This window comes from Pagrus pagrus (genome assembly GCF_965226575.1).
Source record: "Pagrus pagrus genome assembly, chromosome: 15".
NCBI classification, from domain to species: Eukaryota; Metazoa; Chordata; class Actinopteri; order Spariformes; family Sparidae; genus Pagrus; species Pagrus pagrus.
The window spans coordinates 1,068,711-1,087,359 of record NC_140199.1 but is presented as its reverse complement, the minus strand read 5'-3'; the positions used below and the strand labels follow the sequence as shown (position 1 = coordinate 1,087,359).

The following is an 18,649-nucleotide window of genomic DNA, read 5'->3' as shown; positions in this document are numbered from 1 at the left end:
TGATGATTTTAAATGATGATGATTCAAATCCAGTATCAAACAGCCTGTATCACTCTCAGTTCTAAACCACCCATAACTGCTGAACCATAATTTAAGATCACCAGATCTGCATCAAATATCACTCACTCAGTGGTTTCTGTGTAATCCTGCTGGCGAACCAACAGACACAGCTGAAAACATTGCGTCTTTGGCATGACGACAATGTAAACAAGACGGAGTTATCAGATGAATCACAGTTTCACATGTCAGGGCAGATCTACACTCTTCTCCATATAAGCACTTCTGCCTTAACAGAACCGGTCTGACGAGAACAGATGTGATGAAATGTGCTGCTGCAGTTCCTCTGAGAGGAAGAGAAAGAGGAACAGGATCGTCATGTGAATAGACGTGTCAGAGAGGGAACAGCAACAGACTTTCAACTTTTAATTTACTGTTTAACTTTTTTAATTTATTGACACGAAGAACACCAAATAAACATTTTTCTTTTTATTCCGTTTTTTAGAAAAGTCAGATAACAACAGAGACGTCTTTTTTCTTTTGCTGTGAAACGTCAGCTGTGAGGATTGCAGCATCCTCTGGGTGAGTGAAGCAGGACAGGATTCATATCCACAGTATGAACGGTGTGTTGGTGGATGTCAGGCGTAGATTATACATTTAGAGTTTATTTAGGAAAATATTCCGTTTGGATCTTAAGATTTCAGAAGGCTGTAGCTTGGAAGTGGTGAGAGATAAATCCACAGTGTAAATGAGAAAAATATTCATAATGACCTAAAGTTTGTGATGGGAGTAAACTTAGTCATCTAATTTGCATATTGTGACGTCACCAGGTGACTGAAAGTAACTCAGTAAAACTGATTTTTGAACATATTACACAGAAAAAAAAATATTTATATTGTCATCTTATCCTCAAAATAAAGGAACAGGAGTTTGATTGGAGTAAATGTACTAATCTAATTTGTATATCACCAGGTACAATTCAGTAAAACGGAATTCTGAACATATTTACACAGTAGATTTTTTTTTCATTTCATTTTTTCAGATTTTTTCATCCTCTCATCCTCAGAGTAAATGAACAGGAATCTGATAGGAGTAAATTTCCTTATCTAATTTGTAAAAAGAAAAGAAAACTCTCGCCGTGATCAGTGCGTGTTGCTTGTGTGACAGTGTCTGCAGCTGCAGCATCGTCAGTCACTCGTCTCTGACGAGCGATCGCCATCAGAGGGCAAATCGTCCCCTTCTGAATCGCGATCAGCAAAGATCTGTGCAGGCACCTCATCCGCACTGTAAAGTCTTTTGGGCATTTTGTTTTTTATTACAAACATCGCTCTCTGTCTCTCCATCTGTCCAGCACACTTCTGCCACCGCTCCGCGGCTCTCTCCTCTCCCACTCTGCCGCTTAGCCGCTGCCTCTGACAGCCGGTGTCGGTTTCAAACTTTTTTTCTCAGGTATTTTGCATAGAAACACGCCCACAAATGACGTCAGGACTGAAGCTGAATCTAGTGGCCATCTAGTGGTAGCAAGCAGTAACAGCACAAGGCAGTAGATTTAAAGATATGGGCTGTTTTATTCAGCAATGTTGCCTGTCGCAATAATGCAGCTTTGGCACCTAGAGGGTTAATGAATATTTACTAAATCATAACTAGAAAAATGGCATTTCCTGCGAAAATACAGTGTGAATGCTGACGGCTGATGTCATTTCGGAAATCTGCTGAATGTGCTGGAAATGCATAAAACTATGAGAGTGAATGGTCAAGAATTTGCAGAAAAAGCTGAATTTTTCAAAAGCTGAACAGTTTGACAGCCAGACAGTTTCTGTAGCAGCACATGTGCTGGAGCAGTAGCAGAACCAAAGCTGAAAATGTCCCCATAAGAATGAATGGGAAAACACCTCCCAAACAGCTGCAGGTCTAGAAAAAAGTGTAATGGTTATGGCCAAAATATGTATACAGTGAGTAACAGGAGACATTGCTGAACCATGTGATGTGTTTTTTATTTCTGTAGAGTGAAAAATGAGGGCACAAGAGCGAGAGACAAAACCGGTACCGTCTGCTCCACTCCAGAGATTTAGGCTCAAAGTTAACACTGCGGCTTATGGGGGAGTTGCTGGAGTGCTTGTCGCTCGAGGGCTTCTACAGCCAAAAGTTTAAGTCCTACATCTGAAATAAGACCATCATCTGAAAGCCAACAAGATTTCCTACATTTCTATGTATATATTGTCTATGTGAAGTAAAAGATGTGGGACCCAAATCAAGCTGAAGAGAGTTTTTTCTAAAGTTTTTGCAGCTGCTCTCCACTCTAGCGATGATGTCACCCACTCTAGCTCACGCAATACACACCCATTATAAACCCAGAAGACGAGCTAAAAATCCTTCAAACTAAAACTGTGATAATTTCAAAACCATAAAAGATTTTAAAAAGCTGAATATATGACCAATAGTTCAAGGTCTTCTGACTCTTTTAAAGTTGGAATGGTGTCTCTAGCTCAAAGTATGAGGGATAAGAAGACAATGAAAGTGGATGAGTTTTGAAGGAGATTTGAAGATTTTCCCATTTGCTTCTGTATTAATTTTTTTTTTTTTGGAAAAAGTTGAAAAGCTAAAAGGCTGAAAGAGCTTAAAGAGCTGAACATTTTGATAGTTGAACGGTTTCTATAGCTGAACGTATGCTGAAGTAGTAGCAGAATAAAATTTGAAAAATTCCCCATAAGGATGAATGGGGAAAATTTGGCAGAAAAAGCTGAATATTTAAGTATAAGTATAAAAGATAGAAATGCCAAAAATACAAGCTCATGTCCTTAATGAGCTGAACATTTTCATAGTTGAATGGTTTCTGTAGCTCAAAATTTGTAGGAGAAGAAACGAGGAGGACCCCTCTAAAAATCATTGATTTTGGATTACTTGTTGGATAAAGTCAATTTAGGAAAGGTGAACATTTCAGATGTTGAAGGGGCTTTTTTTCAGAGTCCTTCGGAAATTCTTCTGAAATCTTCGAGTAATTTCGGAAAACTTCAGAAATTGTTGGAATTTTCGGAAATAATGTTTTGTTTTCAGAAAGTCTGAGCTTTTGGGAGAAAAGTAATTTTCTTTCTTAAAGGTCCCATATTATGAAAAACTCTTTCTGGGATTTGGGGTATTATTTTGGGTCTATGGTGCTGCCACACGCATACAAACTTTGAAAAAAGACCATCCGTGCTTTTTCGAGTGAGATACAGATTTCTGACGGTGTGAAAACTTAGGAAATCTTCGGAAAATTTCGGAAATCTTCGGAAAACTTTGGGTAATTTGGAAATTGTTGGAATTTTAAAAAAAAAAAAATCTGAAAATCAGAGCTCATGCCCCTTGTTTTACTCTGAGCCCCTCAAAAGGACTCCAATCACAGATTTTGGATTACTGGCTGGATATAGTCACTTTAGGAAAGGGGATTTAAAAATGTTGAAGGGCTTTTTTCAGAGTCCTTCAGGAAATATAGGAAAACTTCGGCTAATTTCGGAAATCTTCGGGAATTTTCGGAAAATTTCGGAAAACTTCGGGTAATTTCGGAAATTTCCGGAAATCTTCGGAAAACTTCGGAATTCTTCGGAAGTATTCGGAAAACTTCGGAAATCTTCGGGTCATTTCGGAAAACTTCGGGAAACTTCGGGTCATTTCGAAATTGTTGGAATTTTCTATAAAAAAAAATCTGAAAATCAGAGCTTTTGGGAAAAAAGTCATTTTCTTTAGAGAAAAATTATGAAAAGTCTGAAAAAGGTCAGAGGTCAATTTTTCTTAACAGTGGCCTTGATCCTCTCATGTGTCTGTCCATCATCCAACAGTCTAAAACCAAAGACTTCATTCACTGACATTAATGACAAAGACAAGCAGATCATGTTCACAGATATGGAGATGGGAACCAGACAAAGTTTGACATTTTGACATTTTTGGAAAATTTCGGAAGTGTTCGGAAAGCTTCGGAAATCTTCGGGTAATTTCGGAAGAGTTCGGGTTATTTCGGAAATTTTCGGAAAATTTCGGAAGTGTTCGGAAAACTTCGGAAATCTTCGTTTAATTTCAGAAAACTTCGGAAAAGTTCGGGTTATTTTGGTAATCTTCGGAAAACTTCGAAAAATTTGGAAATTGTTGGAATTTTCTAAAAAAAAAACTGAAGATCAGAGTTTTGGGGGAAAAAGTCATTTTCTTCAGAGAAAAATTATGAAAAGTGAAAGTCCAAGTCTGTCCATCGTCCATCCAGCAGTCTAAAACCTTCATTCCACCTAAAAGACTTCATTCACTGACATTAATGGCAAAAACAAGCAGATCATGTTCACAGATGTGGAAATGGAAACCAGACAAAGTTTGAAATTTTAATGAAAATTGAAAGGACACATCATTTGCAGATCCTCATGCCCCTTGTTTTACTCTGAGCCCCTCAAAAGGACTCCAATCACTGATTTTGGATTACTGGCTGGATATAGTCAATTTAGGAAAGGGGAACATTTAAAATGTTGAAGGGTTTTTTTCTGAGTCCTTCAGGAAATATCGGAAAACTTCGGGTAATTTCGGAAATGTTCGGAAAATTTCGGAAAATTTCGGAAATCTTCGGGTAATTTCGGAAAAGTTCGGGTTATTTCGGAAAATTTCGGAAGTGTTCGGAATTCTTCGGAAAACTTCGGAAATCTTCGGGTAATTTCGGAAAACTTCGGAAAATTCGGAAAATTTCGGAAATCTTCGGAAAATTTCGGAAATCTTCGGAAAACTTCGGTTACTTTGGAAATTGTTGGAATTCTCTAAAAAAAATCTGAAAATCAGAGCTTTTGGGAAAAAGTCATTTTCTTTAGAGAAAAATTATGAAAAGTCTGAAAAAGGTCAGAGGTCAATTTTTCTTAACAGTGGCCTTGATCCTCTCATGTCCATCCACCACCCATCCAACAGTGTAAAACCAAAGACTTCATTCACTGATATCAATGACAAAGACAAGCAGATCATGTTCACAGATATAGAGATGGAAACCAGACAAAGTTTATGATTTTAATGAAAATTGAAAGGAAACATCATCAAAACATCATTTGCAAATCCTTGTGCCCCTTGTTTTTACGCTGAGCCCCTCAAAAGGACTCCAATCACTGATTTTGGTATACTGGCTGGATAAAGTCAAGTTAGGAAAGGGGAACATTTAAAATGTTGAAGGGCTTTTTTCAGAGTCCTTCAGGAAATATCAGAAAACTTCGGGTAATTTCGGAAAACTTCGGGTAATTTCGGAAATTTCCGGAAATCTTCAGAAAACTTCAGATAATTTCGGAAAACTTCGGAAAATTTCGGAAGTATTCGGAAAACTTCGGAAATCTTCGGGTCATTTCGGAAAACTTCGGGACATTTGGAAATTGTTGGAATTTTCTAAAGAAAAAAACTGAAAATCAGAGTTTTGGGGGAAAAAGTCATTTTCTTCAGAGAAGAATTATGAAAAGTCTGAAAAAGGTCAGAGGTCAATTTTTCTTAACAGTGGCCTTGATCCTCTCATGTGTCTGTCCATCGTCCATCCAGCAGTCTAAAACCAAAGACTTCATTCACTGACATCAATGGCAAAAACAAGCAGATCATGTTCACAGATGTGGAAATGGAAACCAGACAAAGTTTATGATTTTAATGAAAATTGAAAGGAAACATCATCAAAACATCATTTGCAAATCCTCGTGCCCCTTGTTTTACTCTGAGCCCCTCAAAAGGACTCCAATCACTGATTTTGGTATACTGGCTGGATATTGTCACTTTAGGAAAGGGGAACATTTAAAATGTTGAAGGGCTTTTTTCAGAGTCCTTCAGGAAATATAGGAAAACTTCAGGTAATTTCGGAAAACTTCGGAAATCTTCGGAAATCTTCGGTTACTTTGGAAATTGTTGGAATTCTCTAAAAAAAAATCTGAAAATCAGAGCTTTTGGGAAAAAAGTCATTTTCTTTAGAGAAAAATTATGAAAAGTCTGAAAAAGGTCGGAGGTCAATTTTTCTTAACAGTGGCCTTGATCCTCTCGTGTCCATCCACCACCCATCCAACAGTCTAAAACCAAAGACTTTCATTCACTGATATCAATGGCAAAGACAAGCAGATCATGTTCACAGATATGGAGATGGAAACCAGACAAAGTTTATGATTTTAATGAAAATTGAAAGGAAACATCATCAAAACATCATTTGCAGATCCTCGTGCCCCTTGTTTTACTCTGAGCCCCTCAAAAGGACTCCAATCACTGATTTTGGATTACTGGCTGGATATAGTCACTTTAGGAAAGGGGAACATTTAAAATGTTGAAGGGCTTTTTTCAGAGTCCTTCAGGAAATATAGGAAAACTTCGGGTAATTTCGGAAATCTTCGGAAATTTTCGGAAAATTTCGGAAGTGTTCGGAAATCTTCGGGTAATTTCGGAAAACTTCGGGTTATTTCGGAAATTTTCGGGAAAGTTCGGAAAATTTCGGAAGTGTTCGGAAATCTTCGGGTAATTTCGGGAATCTTCGGAAATCTTCGGGTAATTTCGGAAATCTTCGGAAATCTTCGGTTACTTTGGAAATTGTTGGAATTCTCTAAAAAAAATCTGAAAATCAGAGCTTTTGGGAAAAAAGTCATTTTCTTTAGAGAAAAATTATGAAAAGTCTGAAAAAGGTCAGAGGTCAATTTTTCTTAACAGTGGCCTTGATCCTCTCATGTGTCTGTCCACCACCCATCCAACAGTCTAAAACCAAAGACTTTCATTCACTGACATCAATGGCAAAGACAAGCAGATCATGTTCACAGATATGGAGATGGAAACCAGACAAAGTTTAAGATTTTAATGAAAATTGAAAGGAAACATCATCAAAACATCATTTGCAAATCCTTGTGCCCCTTGTTTTACGCTGAGCCCCTCAAAAGGACTCCAATCACTGATTTTGGTATACTGGCTGGATATAGTCACTTTAGGAAAGGGGAACATTTAAAATGTTGAAGGGCTTTTTTCAGAGTCCTTCAGGAAATATCGGAAAACTTCGGGTAATTTCGGAAAACTTCGGGTTATTTCGGAAATTTTCGGGAAAGTTCGGAAAATTTCGGAAGTGTTCGGAAATCTTCGGGTAATTTCGGAAAACTTCGGAAAACTTCGGAAATCTTCGGGTAATTTCGGGAATCTTCGGAAATCTTCGGAAATTGTTGGAATTCTCTAAAAAAAATCTGAAAATCAGAGCTTTTGGGAAAAAAGTCATTTTCTTTAGAGAAAAATTATGAAAAGTCTGAAAAAGGTCAGAGGTCAATTTTTCTTAACAGTGGCCTTGATCCTCTCATGTGTCTGTCCATCGTCCATCCAGCAGTCTAAAACCAAAGACTTTCATTCACTGACATCAATGACAAAGACAAGCAGATCATGTTCACAGATATGGAGATGGAAACCAGACAAAGTTTATGATTTTAATGAAAATTGAAAGGAAACATCATCAAAACATCATTTGCAAATCCTTGTGCCCCTTGTTTTACGCTGAGCCCCTCAAAAGGACTCCAATCACTGATTTTGGTATACTGGCTGGATATAGTCAAGTTAGGAAAGGGGAACATTTAAAATGTTGAAGGGCTTTTTTCAGAGTCCTTCAGGAAATGTCGGAAAACTTCGGGTAATTTCGGAAAACTTCGGTAATTTTCGGAAATTTTCGGAAGTGTTCGAAATCTTCGGGTAATTTCGGAAATCTTCGGGTAATTTCGGAAATTTTCGGAAAAGTTCGGAAATTTTCGGAAATTTTCGGAAAACTTCGGAAAACTTCGGGTTATTTCGGAAAACTTCGGGTAATTTCGGAAAACTTCGTGTTATTTCGGAAATTTTCGGGAAAGTTCGGCAATTTTCGGAAAACTTCGGGTAATTTCGGAAAACTTCGGAAATCTTCGGAAAACTTCGGGTAATTTCGGAAAACTTCGGAAATCTTCGGAAAACTTCGGTTAATTTGGAAATTTGTTGGAATTTTCTAAAAAAAAAACTGAAAATCAGAGCTTTTGGCAAAAAGTCATTTTCTTTAGAGAAAAATTATGAAAAGTCTGAAAAAGGTCAGAGGTCAATTTTTCTTAACAGTGGCCTTGATCCTCTCGTGTCCATCCACCACCCATCCAACAGTCTAAAACCAAAGACTTTCATTCACTGACATCAATGGCAAAGACAAGCAGATCGTGTTCACAGATATGGAGATGGAAACCAGACAAAGTTTAAGATTTTAATGAAAATTGAAAGGACACATCATCAAAACATCATTTGCAGATCCTCGTGCCCCTTGTTTTACTCTTAGCCCCTCAAAAGGACTCCAATCACTGATTTTGGATTACTGGCTGGATATAGTCACTTTAGGAAAGGGGAACATTTAAAATGTTGAAGGGCTTTTTTCAGAGTCCTTCAAGAATTTCGGAAAAAAACCTTTGGAATTTTTTTGGAAAACTTCGGAAAATGTTTTTTGCAGAAAGTCAGAGCTTTTGTGAAAAGTCATTTTCTTTAGAGAAAAAATTAGAAAAAAAGCAAATGTTGAAAGGCGTTTTTCAGAGTCAGTCAAACAGAAGTGATCATCCGACCAAAAGGAAAATAAACATGAAGTGTATTTCTTCAGTCTTCAAACAATCCAGAAGACTGAAAGGTGAATGTGTCTCAAATAAGAGCCGGCAACTGTCAGTTTATTTATTATTGAGCTGAATGAGTGTGTCCTCCTATCAGAGCTCAATGTGTTTGTCAGGTGACTGGCTAGATGATGAGAACTCATGTATTGCTCTCCCAGCAGGTTGTCATTACTGTGTGAAGGTGTGTGCTGCTATGAATCAGTGTGGGGAGACAGAGGAGCGAGTCCCTGCCTCTAAAACCAGTCTGTGTGGAGAACATGAAGCTCCAAGGTGAGACCACCATCTCTGACTGTCCATCAATCACGTCACTCCACTGTCATTATCACACTCTGAACTGTGTGTGTGTTGTGTTGAAGCCCAGAGCAGCACACACCAGACTCTCCTGGAACTGGTCCTGGATCCAGATGTGTGTCCTTACTGAGCTATACATCAATGGAGTATCCTCTTCTGTTTAGACAATCTGCTGATGGAAGGTAAATGATTCAACATATTTTCACCTGTTTTTATCCACCATGTACATTTAACACATTTGAAATAACACCTTGACTCCACTGGGCACATCTCTATGACCTCACGTGTGTGACGCTGTTTTGTTCCGTCCCCCTGGCTTCATACCACCAGGAGCCAGAACCCATCATCAAAGCAAAAAACTGAGGGACTGACTCCATTACAGAGATTCACTGTTTTTCATGGACCTTTACCTCTTGTTAGTCTCTGTGTCGACAAACATAATGTGAGCTGATTCTTCATGATTCATTCGCAGAGTGGACCAGGAGAGCTCAGAGGTTCCCACTGGTCAGTCTGCCCGACAACATCAAACACACCTGGACTCCATAATTATGGTCTGCACATTTACAACTACTACTTTTCACAGAAGCCCCTGAGGGTCAAATGAGGTGATCTATTTTGTAAGTCTGATCTAGATTGTTTTCTCTGTTCAATTTTTAGGATCAAAAATCTGAAATTTGAGAAAAAGTAAGGGAAAGTCAGAAATGTTCAGAAAAAGTTAAGGAATAAAAACAGAATTTTGAGAAAAAAGTTAAGGTGGGAAAAGTCAGAATTTTCAGAAAAAGGGAAATATCAAAAATTTGAGAAAAACTTAAGGGAAAAATCAGAAATTTGAGAAAAAGTTCAGGGAAAAAAGTCTGAAATTTGAGAAAAAAAATAATTTTGAGAAAAAGTTAAAGGGACTTGGGGCAGGATCAAGAAATAAGACTCAATAGTGACACACCGGCCGTTGCAGCCGTTAGGGTAACTGCAGCCATCAGACAAGCCGGTGCGGGAGCACACATGAACTCTTCACAGCAGTGCAGCTGATGCCTTATCCCCTACACACATGAAGCAGCCGGCTCGCTATGTGTAGAGACACACAAGCGCAGCGATTAACCGTTACGGTTGATGCAGTCTGACAGGCACAGGCGAAAGCAAAGACGGCCTATTGGGGGACAGAAATATCGTCTCTGATCAGGGATTGTTGTGTGTTAGCGGCTATGTTGCTACACAGACACAAACAAACCGTTAGCCTGTGGCTACAGCCAGCTGCTAACGTCACATCCCGGATAACAGGTTGGGCTTTCGGTCCCATATATAAAGGGACATATTTGTAACTATTCAGTTTCAGACTAAAGGACCGTGGAAAATGTGCAGTCTGTAACTACTCAGTGTTACACAGCGGTGGACTAAGTTACATGACCTGTAATGTTTTCTTACCTGGTTACTAGGAAATGAGCCATGTCAGAATCTGTTTTCAGTCCCAATTCAAGCTGAAGCTGCCTCCATTAGTTGAACGCGTATCCGATGTGTATCCAGGTGCCAGCCCGGCTTTGGTCGTAATTTCGTTTCGACTCACGACATGCTGCTGATAAAGCCTTCGTTTTCTTCTTAGTATGACTTTTTAGTGGACTTTGTGTGGTGGTGGGTCGTTTGCCGTATCCAAGTCGAAAGACGTCGAGGATATGCATTCAGCATACGTCACATCAAGCAGGACTGCGCGGGAAATTCGGACACCAAATTGCAGTACATAATGCAGCACACAGCCTGTTCAAGGCAATGGAGAGATACGTGGGTGGGCTCATTCTTTTTGGTTTTGAATGCTTCATCAACCATTAGCATTAAAAAACTTAAAATGCATGTTTATTTTTTCACAAATCCTGCCCCAAGTTCCTTTAAGGGAAAAAAAGTCTGAAATTTGAGAAATAAATTATTTTTGAGAAAAAGTTAAGGGAAAAAAGTCTGAATTTTGAGGTGATCTATTTTGTAGGTCTGATCTAAATTGTTTTCTCTGTTCAATTTTTAGGAACAAAATTCTGAATATTGAGCCTTTTAGTAAAAGGGCAGAGTTTACGGGGAAGAAATCATAATTTAGAAAAAAAGTCAGAATTTTTAGGAAAGCAGTCAGATTTTTTAAGAAAAGTGAGATTTTTTAGAAAAAATTTCAGATTTTCTGATATTTTTGGCAGGATAATTCATTGTGCAGCCTCACCGTTTCATTTTTGAGGAGAATTTATTTATTTTTTGGGGGGGGAAGTTAGGGGTGAAAATATTAAATAATATTTATTAAAATAATTAATAATAATAATAATTAAAATAATTAATATTTTTAGAAAAAAGTTAGATTGTTAGAAATGTTCTTTCAAGTCAGAAAAAGTCAACATTTCTAGAGCAAAAAGAAGTAAAATGTGTTTTAGCAAAACAAGTCAGAATTGGGGGGGGGGGGTCAGAATTTGTAAGAAAATTGAGATTTTTTGGGAAAAAAATATCAGATTTTCTTTCGAGTCAGAAAAAGTCAAAATTTCTAGAACAAAAATAAGTCAGATGTGTTTTAGCAAAAAAGTCAACGTTTTTTTAAGTCAGAATTCGAGAGAATCTTTGGCAGGATGATTCTTTGTGCACCATCACCGTTTCATTTTTTAGGGGAAGTCAGGGGGGAAAATCATAGTTAAGAAAAAAGTCAGATTTTTTTATGAAAAAGTCAGGATTTTCGAAGAAATCTTTTAGAAAAGAAGTCAGAATCTTTTTGAAAAAAGCGAGATTTCTTATGAACAAAAGTCAGAATTTTTTTCTAGTCAGAAGAAGTCAAAATCTCTAGAAAGGGTGAAAAAAAAGTGAGATTGTTTAGAAAAACTGCTAGAATTCTGGGGATTTTTGCCAGGATAATTCTTTGTGAACCTTCACCCAGTGTCAATTTTTAGAAAAAAAAAGTCAGAATTTTTAGTAAAGAGTCAGAATCTTCTGAAAAATGTCAGAATTTTTAGAAAAATGACAGAATTTTTAGAAAAAAATGACAGAATTTCTGGGGAATTTTTGGCAGGATAATTCTTTGTGCACCATCATCCAGTTTCAATTTTTGGAAAAAAAGTCAAACATTTTCGGAAATGTCAGATTTCTTGTAGAAAAAAGTGAGATTTGAGCCTGAAGTGCACCAGCTCACCCGGTTTCAGACATAAAAAACATTTTTTTTAAAGTCCTGAAGACTTTTTCCTGAAAAATGTTTTATGTGTGTTAAACCAAATCTCATACGCAATTCATGAGATTTTCTTCTTTTCCAACTGCAACTGGATGGAAAACATTTTCAGAAGATTTTTTTTTCATGTGACATTGAAAAAAGTTTCCAGGAGAAGAAAAACATTTCATGTGTGAAACCAACTGAAAAAGATTTTGAAATGACCATGAGAAACTGAAACAAGTCCAGTTGCCTTCATTAACACACTATTACCATGACCTGGATGACTGAGAACCTTCATCAACATCTTCAGGAGAACAACGTTTTGGCGGGAGAATATTTTTTTTGTAAGGCTCATCGTCTGTTTGTTTTTGTAATACTCATTTTGACCACAACCAACTCACCTGGTTTCATACATTAAAAAAATAAAACTCCTGGAAATCTTTTTTGGTATTTTTTCCATGCAGTCTGTGTGTTTATGACTTGAGAAAAACATCGCAGGACAACCTTTTGATATTCCATTTTTCATCTATCTACAAACATGTTCAGGACATTTATTCTTTCAAGGGTGAAACCGAGTGAGAAAAGACATTTTCCAGGAGAAATGTTTTTTGCCATGTGTGAAACCAGTTGACAAAAGTTTTCAAGAGTAAGTGTGTGAAACCCGCTGGATATATGTTTTTTTTTCTCCATGTTTTAAACGAAATGAAACAAGGAGATTTCCAGATAATTATTTTATGTGTGACAGGCAGGAGAAAGTTGTGTTTGGCAGGTGTGTTTTTAAGTGCAGCTTGTGTATTTATGAATTGAGAAAAAAATTCAACAAAAAACATGGAAGATTTTTTTTTTTCTTGATTTTTTGTTATGTGTGAACAGACTGGACTGACATTTTGTGAAACCAAGTGAAAAAAAAAATCCATGAAGAAAACTTTTTTTTCCACTCAGTTTCATAAAAGAAAAGAAAAAACATGCAGTTTCACACAATTCACAAAAAACAATTCTCTTCAACTGAAAAGAAACAATTTTCAGGAGAAGCATTTTTGTCTTCCATGTGTTGAACTGGGTGAAAAAAACAATTTCAGGAGAAATTTTTTTTAAAATGTTTTCTTTTCATGTGCTGAATTTTTGTGTGACCACAAGAGGCTGAAGTTCACCAATTCTAAACATTTCTCCTGAAAGGTGTTTTTTTATTATTTATTTTTTTGCAGCTTTAATCTTTTAGGAGAAATTTAACTTTTTCATGGAAGCAAAAAAAAATCCATACATTTTTTTCCCTCGGTTTCACACATGAAAAAAAAAAGTTTTATTCCTGCAACAAACAAAAAAATCCTTTTGTTTCAAACATTCATTTTTGTCTCTATCTTGTCTTGCTTTTTGCTGATGAAAAAAAAAAGTAACTTGGAAAGATTATCCTGGCAAAACCTTTTTTTTCCACCAGTTCCTCAAGTCAAAAACCCAGGAGAGAAAACAATTTAAATCAGACTTAGAAAATTAATCACCAGAATAAAATGTCTCTTGGCCCTCAGAGCTTCTGTAACGTTTACTTCGATTCCTATCACAAAAATCTCCACGCTGCACTTTTCAAACCAGTGGAGTGTCGGTCAGTCCAACATGGATCTGATGTTTGGTTCCATGATTTCTGTTCAAGCTGCTGGAAGACAACATTGTCACTTTTGTGAAGAACGAGCTGAAGAAGATCAAGAAAGTTCTGAGTTCAGATTACCCAGAATGCTTAGAAAGTCAGGAGGGGGATGAGGAGGTGTTAGATATTGAGGAGGAGGAGAAGAGGAGGAGCAGCAGAGAGGCCTTTCTGAAGATCACACTTCACTTCCTGAGGAGAATGAAGCAGGAGGAGCTGGCCGACCGTCTGCAGAGCAGTAAGAGGATTTTTCAAAAGATTGAACATGCTGGATAAATGTGACTGTTACTAATGTGTCAAAAGACGGGCCGACATATGTTGATATACTCAGAGTTTGAGGAGGTTTGATGTCAGAATATTTTCTTTGTATGTTCTTTCAGGTAATCCTCTTGTAGTTTGTCAGCGTAAACTTAAATGTCACCTTCAGAAGAAGTTCCAGTGTGTGTTTGAGGGGATCGCTAAAGCAGGAAACCCAGCCCTTCTGAATCAGATCTACACAGAGCTCTACATCACAGAGGGAGGGACTGCAGAGGTCAATGATGAACATGAGGTCAGACAGATTGAAACAGCATCCAGGAAACCAGACAGACCTGAAACAACAATCAGACAAGAAGACATCTTTAAAGCCTCACCTGGAAGAGATGAACCAATCAGAGCAGTGATGACAAAGGGAGTGGCTGGCATCGGGAAAACAGTCTTAACACAGAAGTTCACTCTGGACTGGGCTGAAGACAAAGCCAACCAGGACATACAGTTCACATTTCCATTCACTTTCAGAGAGCTGAATGTGCTGAAGGAGAAAAAGTTCAGCTTGGTGGAGCTTGTTCATCACTTCTTCACTGAAACCAAAGAAATCTGCAGGTTTGAAGAGTTCCAGGTTGTGTTCATCTTTGACGGTCTGGATGAGTGTCGACTTCCTCTGGACTTCCACAACACTGAGATCCTGACTGATGTTACAGAGTCCACCTCAGTGGATGTGCTGCTGACAAACCTCATCAGGGGGAAACTGCTTCCCTCTGCTCGCCTCTGGATAACCACACGACCTGCAGCAGCCAATCAGATCCCTCCTGAGTGTGTTGACATGGTGACAGAGGTCAGAGGGTTCACTGACCCACAGAAGGAGGAGTACTTCAGGAAGAGATTCAGAGATGAGGAGCAGGCCAGCAGAATCACCTCCCACATCAAGACATCACGAAGTCTCCACATCATGTGCCACATCCCAGTCTTCTGCTGGATCACTGCTTCAGTTCTGGAGGATGTGTTGAAGACCAGAGAGGGAGGAGAGCTGCCCAAGACCCTGACTGAGATGTACATCCACTTCCTGGTGGTTCAGTCCAAGGTGAAGAACGTCAAGTATGATGGAGGAGCTGAGACAGATCCACACTGGACTCCAGAGAGCAGGAAGATGATTGAGTCTCTGGGAAAACTGGCTTTTGAGCAGCTGCAGAAAGGAAACCTGATCTTCTATGAATCAGACCTGACAGAGTGTGGCATCGATATCAGAGCAGCCTCAGTGTACTCAGGAGTGTTCACACAGATCTTTAAAGAGGAGAGAGGACTGTACCAGGACAAGGTGTTCTGCTTCATCCATCTGAGTGTTCAGGAGTTTCTGGCTGCTCTTCACGTCCACCTGACATTCATGAACTCTGGAGTCAATCTGCTGGCAGAGGAACAAAAATCATCCAAGAAGTCAGAAACAAAAACAGAAGAATCTGCAGAGACACGGCTCTACCAGAGTGCTGTGGACAAGGCCTTACAGAGTCCAAATGGACACCTGGACTTGTTCCTCCGCTTCCTCCTGGGTCTTTCACTGGAGACCAATCAAAAACTCCTTCGAGGCCTGCTGACACAGACAGGAAGTAGTTCACAGACCAATCAGGAAACAGTCCAGTACATCAAGGAGAAGATCAGTAAGAATCTGTCTCCAGAGAGAAGCATCAATCTGTTCCACTGTCTGAATGAACTGAATGATCACTCTCTAGTGAAGGAGATCCAACAGTACCTGAGATCAGGACGTCTGTCAACAGATAAACTGTCTCCTGCTCAGTGGTCAGCTCTGGTCTTCATCTTACTGTCATCAGAAAAAGATCTGGACGTGTTTGACCTGAAGAAATACTCTGCTTCAGAGGAGGCTCTTCTGAGGCTGCTGCCAGTGGTCAGAGCCTCCAACAAAGCTCTGTAAGTACAGAGAAAGTCGGATTCATTTGTCTGTTATTTTTTCAACAAGAATGACAAAAACTATCCACTTGTATGTTCCTTCTTACTGTATCTTCAGACTGAGTGGCTGTAACCTCTCAGAGAGAAGCTGTGAAGCTCTGTCCTCAGTTCTCAGCTCCCAGTCCTCTAATCTGAGAAAGCTGGACCTGAGTAACAACAACCTGCAGGATTCAGGAGTGAAGCTGCTGTCGTCTGGACTGAAGAGTTCACACTGTACACTGCAAACTCTCAGGTCAGGATTCATTAACCTGCTGAATTTTGTGCTATAAAGAAGAATCAGAAAGATAGCTGGATGTTATCAGATTGTTTGATTTTGTGGTTTGGGGTTCGTGTCATGTTCTGTTTTATACTTCCTGTCTTTGTATATTTTTTCCATTTCCCCTCTTTAGTGTATTTGTCAGTGTTTTTCCTTCACTCTTTGTCAGTTTGTTTCAGAATCAGAATCAGAATCAGAAACAGATTTATTGCCAAGAGGGATTTTACACCGACGAGGAATTTTTCTTGGTGAATAAGGTGCATGCATTGAAGACAATAAACAAACAGTGACTATAATATATACAATATAAACAATATAAACACTATCAACACACAGAGGAAAAAAGTGTGGGATGGCTGATAAATAAAGACGGAAAATAAAATATAGAAGATATTAAAAATACAGGATGTACAAATTCTGCATTAATGTAATGCAAAGATTCAAGGGCAGAGGTGGGTTTAAGTGCAGGAGTGCAAGAGTCAGTGTCAGTGTCAGTGTCAGTGTCAGTGGGGGACCCGGGACTTGTTGAGGATCCCAACTGCAGAGGGGAAGAAACTGTTATGTGGCGGGCGGTTTTGGTCCTGATGGACCTCAGCCTCCTGCCAGAGGGGAGAGTGTCAAATAGTCTGTGACGGGGATGGGAGGGGTCAGCCACAATCCTACCTGCACGCCTCAGAGCCCTGGAGCTGTGCAGGTCCTGAAAGGATGGAAGGTTGTAGCCAATCACCTTCTCGGCAGAGCGTATGATGCGCTGCAGTCTGCTCTTGTCCTTGGCAGTGGCAGCAGCGTACCAGACGGTGATGAAGGAGGTGAGGATGGACTCGATGATGGCAGTGTAGAAGTGCACCATCATCGTCTTTGGCAGGTTGAACTTCTTCAGCTGCCGCAGGAAGAACATCCTCTGTTGGGCTTTTTTGGTGAGGGATCTGATGTTCAGCTCCCATTTTAGGTCCTGGGTGATGATGGTGCCCAGGAAACGGCAGGACTCCACAGAGTTGACTGGGGAGCCAATCAGGTTGACGGAGGCGGGTGGGGCTGGGTTATTTCTGAAGTCCACTACTATCTCCACTGTCTCAGTCCCGTTTTGCTCCTTCTGTCTCACCTGCATTTTTGTTGCTTCTGTTCTTTGTGTCATCCTGGTTTGTACTCAGTTCTGCTCTTGTTTGTTGTTGTCTGCCTTTGTTGTTTTGATTTCAGCTTTATTTTGGGTAAGTTCTCTTTTAGTTTCTTGAACCTGCCTTGAGTCTTGCACTTGGGTTGTGACTAGGAAAAATATCAGTAATGATGTTAATGTGACCCCACAGTAACCTTCCAGCATTTCTAGGGACCTCATATCTGTGTTGTGTGTTTGCAGGCTGTCAGGCTGTCTGATCACAGAGGAAGGCTGTACTTCTCTGGCCTCTGCTCTGAACTCCAACCCCTCCCGTCTGAGAGAGCTGGACCTGAGCTACAATCATCCAGGAGACTCGGGAGTCAAGCTGCTGTCTGCTGGACTGAAGGATCCACACTGGAAACTGAACACTCTCCGGTATGAAGAGCCTTATGTTTAATTATTAATATTCTCTTTGAACCTCCTTCTTGGCAACACCTTCTTTTTCGTTTGTCCATTATCAGTGTTGGGGGAGTTACTCTTACATAGTAATGTATTACTTTTTCATTACTTATTTACTCCTTACCTCTCCCCCGTTGTCAGGGTGGAGCCTGGTGGAGTCCGATGGTTGAGAGCAGGTCTGAAGAAGTGTAAGTGTGTTTTTAATTTCCATTCATGAAAACAAATCAGCTTGAAACTGTGACATCACTAATTCAAACATCTGATGTCAATAATTAAACAGATGATAGATCAATAACTGCAACTGTGTCTTGTGTCTCCATCAGATTCCTGTGAACTCACAATCGACACAAACACAGTGAACAGAAAGATCAAACTGTCTGAGGACAACAGGGAGGTGATCAACGTGGAGGAGGAACAGTCATATCCTGATCACCCGGACAGATTCGACTGGTGTCAGCTGCTGTGTAGAACTGGTCTGACTGGTCGCTGTTACTGGGAGGCAGAGTGGAGAGGACATGTTGATATATCAGTGAGTTACAGAGGAATCAACAGGAGAGGAATCAGATATGACTGCAGGTTTGGAAGGAATGATCAGTCATGGAGTCTGGAGTGCTCTGTGGATGGTTACCATGTCTGGCACAACAACGCAGGAACATCCTCCTCCTCCTCCGTCTCTAACAGAGTAGCAGTGTATGTGGACTGTCCTGCTGGCACTCTGTCCTTCTTCAGAGTCTCCTCTGACACTCTGATCCACCTCCACACCTACAACACCACATTCACTGAACCTCTTTATCCTGGGTTTGGGTTCTGGGCTGGCTGGTCTGGTTCAGTGCGTCTGTGTTCTCTGTCGGAGCCCTGAGGGGCAAGTGAAGAAGTCTTTTTTTCTGGTGATCCATTTTCTAAGTCTGATCTAAATGTTTTCCTCTCCTGTGTTATGACTTGAGAACTGGTGGAAAAA

General features: G+C 39.5%; 1 pseudogene across 1 annotated transcript; it reads left to right on the top strand.

Annotated features, from left to right (window-relative positions):
* The first annotated feature begins 411 nt into the window (after positions 1–411).
* Positions 412–18,562, top strand: LOC311270779 (NACHT, LRR and PYD domains-containing protein 3-like; annotated as a pseudogene). The gene is made up of 9 exons (XR_014624919.1): positions 412–579; positions 8,744–8,855; positions 8,942–9,058; positions 9,349–9,427; positions 13,676–13,904; positions 14,047–16,115; positions 17,494–17,667; positions 17,833–17,879; positions 18,015–18,562. The product of XR_014624919.1 is annotated as an NACHT, LRR and PYD domains-containing protein 3-like (transcript).
* Positions 18,563–18,649: the final 87 nt, after the last annotated feature.